The 12,836-nt window shown below is 33.0% G+C and overlaps 1 pseudogene; it reads left to right on the forward strand.

The window, feature by feature from the left end:
* Positions 1–1,587: 1,587 nt before the first annotated feature.
* On the forward strand, positions 1,588–4,929 carry LOC131072894 (NADP-dependent malic enzyme 1-like; annotated as a pseudogene).
* Positions 4,930–12,836: the final 7,907 nt, after the last annotated feature.

Below are 12,836 nucleotides of genomic sequence, written 5' to 3' on the forward strand. Positions count from 1 at the left end.
TCTACTCAACCTAGAATTTTCTTGTTCTCTGAGTCACACCCTCACTTTCTTATGTATTGTGATTTGCAACTAGAAGATTTGAATTTTCTCAAGCCTCCCTTTGATGATACATTCACTATGGAATGCATTTGATCATCTAATTCGATCTCTTCATGTCTTTAAATAGTTGTTGGAGAATCTCCCTTGCACATTGGAAGGTTCCAAAATGGAAATTTGAAGAGAAAATAATTGAATTGTCTGTTTCAACATCTCACATGTTGAATTGGGCCAAAACTCCCCTTTTGTAAGATTGGTGGTTGTGAAACTACCTTGACAGTTTTGGAAAAACCCACTAGGGACTGATGGTTTCAAAATTATTCCTTTTGTGAGATTTGTGGCTGCGAAACTGCCGTGACAGTTTTGGAAACAAACCCTAGCATCCAATGGTTTCAAAACTACCTCTTAAAAAATTTATAGTTTTGAAATCATCCCTTAGAGGAACAAACATTTTTGAAATCGCACCTTTATGGAACTGACAGTTTCATAATTGTCTCTTGATGGAAGCAGCAGTTAGTTCCTCTTGGGTTTTTCTATGGTTGCAACTTCACAAGTAATTCCTCTCATTGTTGTGCTATCATTTCCCTAATCATTATGGATCACACAACCCTACCTTTAATGGATATTTCAATCCCGATAGGTTTCTATGGGGTAAACATGTCTCCTTGGTAATGCCTATACTATAATTTTTCTTGCCATGTTTCTTCATTGTTTTTTTTTAGCAATGTGGAAGAGAATACAATTATTATGTTAATCCAAATTTCACACTATTGGGATCCATTTTGAGGAGATGTTCATTGGTATAACCGATCCATTAATGGATCAATAGATCTCTAATCTATGGTTACTTTAGACTTACCTGGTTTAGTAGTGAACTTTAAGTTACTCTTATTGATATAGTTTTTGTCTATGTAAAAAGATTTCAGTAAATCGCATAAATAAAGGTATAATATAAATGTTTTAAGCAAAACGTGGTAGGCAATATGGCATCACATTTCGTGAGTGAGATTTAGAGGGAATAAATATTAAAAGATATAAAAAGAAACCTTTTTATCCCTCTATAATCAGCAGTGTTGAAGAACTATTAGGTAAAATAATATTTTTAATCGCTAAATTATTTTTGTTGGGTGTCCTTTGGTTTAGATGTCACAATTTAGGGGTGCCCTTTCCATAAATTCACCCAGGATTTGAATTTGGCCTTGTTTGTTGATGTATGGCACAACTAGAATTGGATGCAACAATTCCTTAATTCAACATTTGTAAGATTTTAAGCATGTAACATGTCTCCTAGGGATTTGTATATGGGTCTCCACTATGAAAGCCCAATAATATCTTCCTCGAGTTTATCCCAAAAATAAAACAAATCTTATTTACCTAATCACAAATTATTATTTTTTTAACTGGTTGAAATAATACAAAGAACATTGAACTTACTTTAAATAGGGATACTTTCACAAATACAAACACACAATGTTGGAATTCTTAAAACCTTGACTAAATCAAAACTGTATGACCTTTAAATTCTCCGTATTGATTTTCACTTGCATTGACATGGATATATATTGGCAAGAGAGAAATAAAAGATAGTATTACAAGATCTTAGTTGACCATGTTGAAGAATTGCTTCCTATAGTCTACACACCAATTGTTAGTGAAGCTTGCCGAAAATTCGATAGTATTTTCAGGCATCTGTAGGATCTTTACATAAGCTTGAAAGAAAAGTATGTATATATATGCCATCCTCAATTTATTTTCTTAGTACTGGGGTCATGTAGTTTCATTTATTACTAACTAGGATCATGTAGTTGTATGGTATGTGCATTCAATCCATATCTGAAAGTTTCTTTTTAGTTTTTGATCAACTCTTGTTTTTATATAGTTGTTACCAGGATATTTTTTTGTTTGAGGAATGCTTCTAAAGATTGTTTGAGTTGGAGTTCCTAATTTATCATCATCTATCATTTTGTGGGTAGTAAATAGTAGAGTGTTGTGTAACCTGCTATCAACAACTCTATAGGCACTGACATGTTTCATCATTGAATCAAATGTTGTCTTTCATAATGAATATATCTTAATGTTTGTTACAAAGTTGGATAATATTTTCTGGTTTCTTGTTCACATATGAAAGGAGTATCACTTCTCTCTAGTATCTAATTTAGAGGTAATTGATATTGGTAGGGGAAAGGTCCTTGATGTTTTGAAGAAGTATACCAAACAGAACATCAAGGTCATTGTTGTCATAGATGGTGAATGTATTTTGGGACTTGGAAAATCTTGGATGCCAAGTAAATTTCATGCAAAGAATTTGACTTTTCACGTGTTAATATTTCTACTATCTGGAATATAAAGGGTGCATCTTGTAATTTCTTTAGTCCTAAATTTCTTTTCTTTCCAACATGTGACATTTATTTTCTTACGTTATGACTATTGGATTTTGTGTTATTTCATTTGACATGTCTCTTATGAACAATTATTATCAGGGAATGGGAATTCCTATTGGAAAACTTGCTTTGTATACAACACTTGGGAGAGTTTGTCCTTTAGAGGTATTCAACCCTTGTAATAATAGATCTTGTTTTAAAGTAGTTGTCTGATTTTAGGATGTTACCCATTTATTTCACTTGTCAGTGATTACTGATTAATAATATCAAATGATTGTAGCTATTAGTGGTAACTTATTTCTGGTTGATTTTAAAAAAATAATACAAAATAAAACTTGAATTGGCATTTTATTAAGTTGCGTAGACCACCTTGTTTTATTGATTATTAGAGTACTATATGTATTGCTTCTCATTCACAAACTTGCATTAATCATTTTTTGTTAAATGTATTTTAGCTAGTAAGATACCATGTAAAAGGTATCAATGTTTTTCCCTTTTCTTGTGTATGTTTTGAAATGTTGGTAGTAAGTTTTGAAATAAAATGCATTTTGGGTCATGGGGATCTGAATTATGATACATGATAGCCATATATGACATGGGTGTGTCTGACAACTTGTATGTGAGCAGTGTCTTCCCATAACTATTGATGTTGGGACTAACAATGAAACATTGTTGAATGATGAATTCTACATAGGTCTTAGACAAAGACATGCTACTGGCTAGGTTTTGTTCTTGACTAGAAAATCTTTCATCTTTACTTTTCTAATTTTTCGTATGGCCCAATTATGCATAGTACAAGTTTCTAACTATATTACGTGCTCAAGGAATATGGTGACCTCCTTCGCAAGTTCATGTTTGCTGTCAGATAAGCTTATGGAGAGAAAGTTCTTATCTAGGTCAGGAGGAGCCCCTACTTTTAATTGAAATGCATCTTTAGCTTGATATTCCTTTTTCAAATTAGGTTACGGATATGGTTTAAGTTTTACCTTTCCCAGTAGTAACTAGTATTGAGTACCTAACACAATTTTTCTGTAACAATTGTATCTTCAATTAATACCTAATTTACCATGTTTAGATGTTTGAGAACCAATGTATGCATAATAAAAAATTATGAAAAAAATACATTCTCTTGCAACCAAAAGAATTGGTCATTTATCATATTTTTGTATTTGTTTGGTTTACATATCATTGTCATTTTTTTGTTTGGAATTGAAGACTTTTCTTCTAGAGCTTAAAAATATAGCACTCTTTTCTAACTTTTTTTGAAAATAAATTAGTAATTACTGTGAAAATGTGTAGGCAGGGATAGGTATTATAGAGCTTATTGCGCTAGAAATAGCCAAAGAGGTATTTTAGGATAGCTACTTTTAATAAATTTTCTTGCTATGCCATTTCATTGTCACGTCATTGGTTGAGTAACCATTTTCTATTGTATCAACATGCTTAACACATAAGTGCTTCTTTTTCAGGAAAAAATCTCATTGAATGAAGCTCGCAAGAGGATATGATTGGTGGACTATATGGTCTCTCTCAGTCTATCCACATACCCTCCTTCCAAATTCCTTGGGATGCATGGACACAAAAAATTGAATTGTCCACGATCTTAATTAGTTTATTACACAAGTTCTTTAGATATCATATTAAACTATCAAATTGAAGGAATCAATTAGTTTATCTTCTTTTGTTAAAACTGTTAAATTTCTACCAATATAGAAGAATTACTAGAAGTGAAATGTTGATTTTACTATTTACACTATCTTATTGTCATTGCAACTTGTAAGTCTTTTTTAATTTTATATGAATCCTATGCATGAAATTTTTTGGATTATGTTTAGTATAAATGAAATAAACCCTGACTTTTTATTGTGTAACAACTCACGCTTTATATCATCAAGTTACTAAATAGTATCTAGAGAAGGGTCTCATTTATCCACCATTTTGAAATATCAGAAAAATATCAGCTCACATAGCTGCAGAAGTTGCTGCAAATTCCTATGAACTAGGTAAGCCCTAAACTTATTGAGTTGGAGATAAGAGTTAAAATAGAGATAATGGACATCTTAAATGTAGATATGAAAGTAATATGCATTTATAGAAATTGAAAGGAAAAGAAAACAACAATAGCTAGATAGCTTTATGTTATGACCATGTTTTATCCCGAATTTCATGTTTTAGGATGCAATTTATAAATTGCATAGCGCTTTATAAATTAATTATCAATGCTTCCATGCTTCAACAATGAATGTTTATGGTACAAGACTATATATGGATATTACAGGGTAACATTTTTCATAGGCTTGCTATGACAAGTCGTCCTTCAAAATGTTTGGAAAATGAAGTGGTTCCTAGACATTTCAAGTTGACTGAGGCTAAAAATGAAAGGTTGAAGGGGATGTTTATTGAGTTGCAAAGGAGATGCATTGAACTGAATAAGAAGGTCATGAAGCTGAGTGATAAGAATGTGGACTTGGAGTTGGAATTGCATAGACAACAAATGCTAATTGAGAAATAAGAAGTAGGGTATGAGGCGGACATAAAACACCAAAAAAATTTAACTGACCAGTTTTATGGCATGTTATGAAGCTTTGTAAAAGTATATTGATGACTTTTGTTGAATAAAACCTCAGTAATGATGCAGTTCGTTTCCAATAAGACATATTGAATAGTTATTGAATTGTTATTTTCAATAAAACAGATTGAATGGTTATTGAATTGTTATTTTCAATAAAATAGATTGAGTTCATTTAAACAAGTTGAATGGTTCTTTCAACAATTTTCATGGATGATGAATGGTTATACATGGTTATACATGGATTTTTTTATAGGTTTCATATGAACTGCAATGACATGGCTTTTTTATGTGATCTCTATATATTTAACTGTAATAAATTAGAGAAACATGTCTTATGTTATTCTATGTGGATAATAAACTAATAACAGTTGATAAAAGTTATATCATAGTTTCCTTCAATTTTACTAATGTTTTGTACTTATTGTAACGATAAAAACTAATTTATGTTTATATTTAATGGGAAAATGAAAATGAAACCATGTTCTCTAATGAGATATTTGTAGGTCATTATTTGCAAAGATTCATAAGGTTTTATTTCTAAGGAGAAGTCGTTCCCAGGTTCTTTAATTATGAATATTTTGACAAGGATATTGTAAAACCTTCCACTTAAGACTAACCTTGTTTCATTTCAAAAAATAGTTAACTTAGTTTGTGAAATGGGTTTTGATAGTAAAACAACACTATGCAGTTCTTTTCTATCTATATTCATTTCTACTCTAACAAAGGCCCACTTCGAGCTACATAGCTTGAATGCAGAAATTAATAGAATAAGGATTTTATGCTCAATTTCTATTTATAAAGACACAATACTATGCCCTCTAAAAGGCTTTAGTAATGCATAATATGTAGTGTTAGTCACACATTGTTACAAGGATAGTATAACACATTGTTACAAGGATAGTATAACACATTGTATTTATCACTATCATTGTTTCACGAGTCAACAGACTGTGTTGACCAAGGTAGCTGTGAAACCGCAACAAGAGAAGCACATAACACATAGAGAGTGTCATCATTATTTCATAGGTCAACACTTTGCGTTGACCAAGGTGGTTGTGATATTGTGAAAAGTGCATAACAATTAGTGTTAGTCAAGCTGTGATACCACGAAAAGTGCATAACACCCAGTGTTAGTTAGACTGAGTGTTATGTGTTTTTCGTTGTATCACAACCACCTTGGTCAACACAAAGTGTTGACCTGCGAACTAGCGATGACACTCTCTATATGTTATGTGGTTCTCTTTTCGCGGTTTCACAACTACCTTGATCAACACAATCGGTTGACCCGCGAAACAACAATAGCGATAAATACAATGTGTTATGCTATCCCTATAACAATGTGTGACTAACACTACATATTATGCATTACTGTAACAATACTTTTTCTGAGTCAAGCCTAGAGTATTACTACAATAGTATGCTCTCCAAATGTGTTTAGTAATGCATAATACACAATGTTAGTCATACACTGTTATAGGGATAGCATAACACATGGTGTTTATCACTATTGGTGTTACACGGGTCAACAAACTACGTTGACTAAGGTAGCTGCGAAACTGCGACAAGAGAAGTGCATAACATGCAGAGAGTGTCATCACTATTTCATAGGTCAACAATTTGCATTGACCAAAGTGGCTGCGAGACTACAAAAAGTGCGTAACACTTAGTCTATCTAACACTAAGTGTTATGCACTTTTTGCGATATCACAACCATCTTGGTCAACGCAAAGTGTTGACCTGCGAAATAGCGATTAAAACTCTTTGCATGTTATGCACTTCTCTTGTCGTGGTTTCACAACTACCTTGGTGAACATAGTCTGTTGACCCACAAAACAATGATAGAAATAAACACGATATGTTATGCTATCCTGTAATAGTGTGTCACTAACACTACGTATTATGCATTACTACAAAAATATTTTTTCTAAGTCAATACTAGAGTATTACTACAATAGTATGCTCTCTAAATATTTTCAATAATGCATAATACGTTTTATTAGTAACACACTATTATAGGGATAGAATAACACATCATTTTTATTGCTATCACTATTTTGTGAGTCAACAGATTGTGTTGACCAAGGTAGCTATGAAAACCATGACAAGAGAAGCGCATAACATGCAGAGAGTGTCATCACTATTTCACAGGTCAACACTTTACATTGACCAAGGTGGTTGCAATACCATAAAAGGTGCATAACACTCAATCTAACTAACATTGAGTGTTATGTGCTTTTCATAGTATCGCAACCACCTTGGTAAATGCAAAGTATTGACCTATGAAATAGCGATGATACTCTCTGCATGTTATGCACTTCTCTTTTCGCGGTTTTGCAACTACCTTGGTCAACACAGTCTGTTAACTCGCGAATCAACGATAGTGATAAAGATGATGTGTTGTGCTATCCCTATACCAGTGTGTGACTAACACTATGTATTATGCATTACTACAACAATATTTTTTTTGAGTCAAGCCTACAATATTTTCAAATCTCTACAAGGAATGAAAGATAAATTCATCGTTGATATGATAAAATGAATGGACATGAACTCTATTTCAACATAGTCCTTATGATATTTGTAATCATTACTTGAAATTGAACAAAGTCATATACTAGGACAACAAAAATAATTTTTCCACAGAAAAGTCATACAACGACTGTTATATAGTTTCATATCACACAGGATAACACATTGTGCTATATTACACAGGATAACAAAGTCATACCATATCACACAGGATAACACATTGTGCTATGTAACAAAGTACAAAATAACCTATTGTGTTATGAAAATTATTGTGTGATAATTCATTGTGCTATACAGAAAGTTCTTAAGAACATAACATGTTATGTAGAGCCATCAATTAGCATGAGAATCAAACTTTGAGAAAATAAGTAATTCAGAAGTACAATTTCTAAATAGGAAATTCTATTGGGCATTGTCTATATACTTCACCTATCATCTCATTTGGACCATCATATAGTAATACCATGGGTTTTTGCTATTTTGCGGGTCCTTATTGTGAGAATTTGCCAAGATCTAGAGGCAATGGAAAGCACAAATAAGAGAGAACAAAATGTGACAAGAATAAATTGTATTCCTATCAATGATGCAAAATGTGATCAATTGGATCATCAAGATTTGTTGTTGTTGTGTTACATACAATGTAGGATAAGCCTACTTATAAAAACAAGGCTAAGAGACAAGAGAGAACACAATGATGACATGTGGCTTAATGAGATGCAAGGGTAGGTAGGGGTAGGTAGAAGAAATAGTAAAATATTCCACATGAGGTGGATCACCCACCAAAGGTACAATTATCACTCCATAATAAGTGGATATGATAAAGTAATAATAAGATCACACCACAAAAGGTGGAAATTCTCCTACATACACACTCCCAATATAGCACATCTCCCTAAGTGTCTCATATGCAAACTACAATGTAGTGCATGTACCTAAGTAAACTTAAATAAAGTGTAATTATATCCAAGATGAATAAATAATTACACCAACACCCCCCCTTAAGTGCAACTTAGGGGAATGCACTTAAGTCTACAATGCAAGATGGGTCTCGGCTACTAGGCCATGTTAGGTACCCATGTACAAATGTAAATGCAAAGCAAACCAATGCAATGAAATCTCTCACAAGGCAGGGAAAAAGAGAAAAACCAAATGGGAAAAAACTCCCCCCCAAAAGAGAGATAATGAAAGCATACAATGCTCTCAATGATGAATAAGAGAGAAGAAGAGACCATGAAGCCCCCCCTCAATGTAAAATCTCCTGCAAAGATGGTCCAATGATGTTGACCAAAATACCTCCCCATAAGGAAGAAAGAGAGACAATGTTGCACCAATAATGTCAAATTGTGACAAAACCAGTTACCAATGTCAATGACGATAAATCACTCGCTGCAACAAAATGAAGATCAAGCATGAAAACAACCTTCTTTGAGCATCATCTGGATACTTGTAAATGCAGAAATACTAGTACAATCTAAGTCTCACGGGAGCCATGCACAAATGTGTACAATCTAAGTCTCAACTGGAGCCATGCACCAAGTCTCACAAGATATTCTTAATCTACATGTACAAGAGGATTACATCAAATTGTCATCAAAGATAAGATACAAGGAGGTGTGACACTTTATGATAGTGCAAGTACAACATGGCTCATGCAAGAGCATGCAAATATAGAAACATGTAAATGATGCCACCAAAGAAGCCTTGTACAAAACTACAAATGAAGACGCCTTCGATTGGGATGTCGCCAAGAAAAAAAATAGGAGCAATAGACCCCCCTTGGCTGCTGGTTGGAAGCACTGCAAACAAGTATGGTAGACAAGAAAAAAATAGTGTTCCCATTTTTGCTTATTAAATGATATTTTTGTTTTTAAAAACTTAATTAAAAGTTTAATAAAAACAATTTATTAAAATGCCCCCCAAAAAAACTTTATTACAAAATAATAAAGAAAAAATTAAAAAAGGCGTAAGTCATTTAAAAAAAATAAAATTGATATTAAAAAAAAAAAAAAAAACTTTAATAAAAATTTATTAAAGATAAAACTTAATTAAAAGTTTAATATTTATTATTAAATTTAAAAAAAAAAAAACAGATTAATTTTTTTTTAAGTTTTAAAAAAAAATTCGCCTACAGGGAGGGCCCGCAGGTACACTGCGGGGAAGCTATGACTGCAGGTATTAGAAACCTCCCAAAAAATTTCCTTTCAATTTTTAAATTAAAAACCAAAACAAATAAATCCCCCCCCCCCCATTTAATTCAGGTTTTTAATTCGTATTTTTTAAATTTATTTAATGAAAAACATTTTTTTTTTTATATTAAAAAATCGTACCTACTCACTGCGTCCATACCAGCGACCAAGGGAGGGGGATTTTTTCTCAACTTGGAGTGACAGAGGTCAATTTGGACAAATGGAAAGGCGATCTTGGGGTTTTTGGGCCTTCTGAGCACGTTGGCAATGACGGATTTGGCCAAAAATGCTCCAAAATTGCAGATCGCTCCTAGGACAAGTCACCACCCTCCACCTTCAAACAGCTATAGATTTGGCCTCAGATGTCGGATTTGGATGAAACAAAAAGAAATTTTGACTTCCTCAAACCTCCTCAATCCAATGGTGACCTCAGATTTGACCCAACAAGATTCAATAATAACCTGCAATAGAAAAATCCAAAATACAAACCCCAAATAGCATGAAATTTCTCTCAATTGGCAAACTAATGACACTCTAATGGCTTTGATACCATGTGAGAACTTGCCAAGATCTAGAAGCAATGAAAAGCACAAATAAGAGAGAATAAAATGTGACAAGAATAAACTTTATTCCTATCAATGATGCAAAATGTGATCAACTGGATCATCAAGATTTGTTGTCATTGTGTTACATATAATGTAGGATAAGCTTTCTTATGAAAACAAGGCTAAGAGACAAGAGAGCACACAATGATGATATGTGGCTCAATGAGATGCAAGGGTAGATAGGGGTAGGTATAAGAAATAGTAAAATATTCCACATGAGGTGGATCACCCACCAAAGGTGGAATTATCACTCCACAATTAGTGGATATGATAAATTAATAACAAGATCACACCATAAAAAGTGGAAATTATCCTACATACACACTCCCAATGTAGCACATCTCCCTAAGTATCTCATATGCAAACTGTAATGTGGTGCATGTACCTAAGTAAACTTAAGTAAAGTGTAATTATATCCAAGATGAATAAATAATTACACCAACACTTATCCTATTATATTAAACAACCTGCGAAATGGTGACAAGGAAAAATATAGATTATAAAGGTATCACTATTTCCCAAGACCCATATCTTATCATAGTAAGAAGCCTACAAAATAGCGATAGAGAAAACAAGGTCTAACAAGGTATCGCCATTTCGCAATACCTATACCTCATTACACTAAGTGATCTGCAAAATAGCGATAAAAGGACTAAGTTTATAAAATATCATCATATTACACAAGAGGTTTAAATTGAGGAGACACTGCGATATAGCAATAATACATACCTAAGGCATTGTTGCAGTATCACTAAAAGGATATAATAAAGAAGTCATGAAACTGCGAATTAGCGATGACTCAATAGACTATCACCAAATCGCAGGATGAAGATAATTAATGAAAAGAGAAGTTGTGATATAGTGATAGCAGTTAAACCACATGTCCTTATATTACAAGAAGAAAGAATATAGGGGACCCGGGAAACAAGTGTTGTGATACATCGATAACTATTGTCTCTATTTCACAATTATAAGATATGATTGTTAAGGTGGGTTTGAGATACTGTGAAGATAAGACTATACAATGTAATATTTCACAATGCGTTATCATGCATAATGTGATCTAACACTATGTGGAATCCCAGTGTATGTCATATAAAACAACAACAAATTGTTTCAAGAAATTTTGCAGTGTTTGGTACAAGTTATGTAATGGAAAAATCATAGTATGTGTTTGGGAAGGATGTAAAACACTATAAATAAGTGAATATTCATGTATCATCCTAGAGGTTACTCCATGTATATCTCCTCATGAAGATCATCATGAAATAAAATAGAAAACTAGCGATATAATGCATGTAAAACACTATAAATAATTGAATATTCCTGTATTTTGTTACAAGTGCAGTTGTCGTTGCACCAAAAGATCGACTTGTTAATGCTCGATACAACCACTAGACTTATATAGTCCATAGGAGGTAGTTAACCCATGTCATAAACCCAAGCATTGCGTTGCACAACACAAGGAGACCAAGGGCACACACCTTACAACAATCCCTCCTTCTCTAGCGCAAACGAGGGGTTTGAACCTATGACCAAGCTCTGATACCACTTGTTACAAGTGCAGTTGTCGTTGCACCAAAAGATCAACATGTTAATGCCCGATACAACCACTAGACTTATAGAATCCATAGGATGCAGTTAAGCCATGTCACAAACTTAAGCATTGCGCTGCACAACACAAGGAGATCAAGGGCACACACCTTGCAACATATTCATCCTAGAGGCTGCTCCATGTAGATCTCCTCATCAAGATTACAATGACATAAAATAGAAATCTAGTCATATAATGCATGTAAAACACTATAAATAATTGAATATTCATATATTCATCCTAGAGACTACTCCATGTAGATCTCCTCATGAAGATCATCATGAAATAAAATAGAAAATTAGCCATCTCTTAGATGGAGTAATATAAAGTAAAAGGTGAATAAAATCCATCTTGTTTATAAGGGATTTTTTCGGAGTATTCAATAACCTCAACCCATGAAAAACCCTTTGTTGAGAGATGTTCCTTATATCTTTCAATAGAACCATTAGTTATAAGCATAGATTAACACAACCACTTACACTAAACCATATTTCTTCCCTTGTGAAGAGAAACCAAATCTAGAATAACATAAGGCTCTTAAATAATTTGCACGTCAGTAGATATAACATGAACAAAATACTAGGACTAGAATTCAATGGCTGAGTGTCTCGATAATTCATAGGTTCACCAACTAACAATCTAGCCTCCTTAATAGTACTACGGGTCCATCCAGGAAAATACATGAGTGTGAGGAGGTGAAGATGGGAGAATGAGACCATAATTTGAAGTATTCTTATGAGATTATTAGTGTGGGTTAGGTACTAGTGAAGAATAAGATGATATAGGATCCATAGATATTTGAAGGAATTATCAACTTGAATTTATCATAATGTAAATATCTCTAGTGATTAAATTAAATAATTGGTATGAGCCTTAATATCCTTAAAATAGTAAAAGAAAAAAATTTGTTAAATCTTCTTCTCCATTGCTTTA

Source organism: Cryptomeria japonica, chromosome 11 (genome assembly GCF_030272615.1).
Source record: "Cryptomeria japonica chromosome 11, Sugi_1.0, whole genome shotgun sequence".
Classification (NCBI taxonomy): Eukaryota; Viridiplantae; Streptophyta; class Pinopsida; order Cupressales; family Cupressaceae; genus Cryptomeria; species Cryptomeria japonica.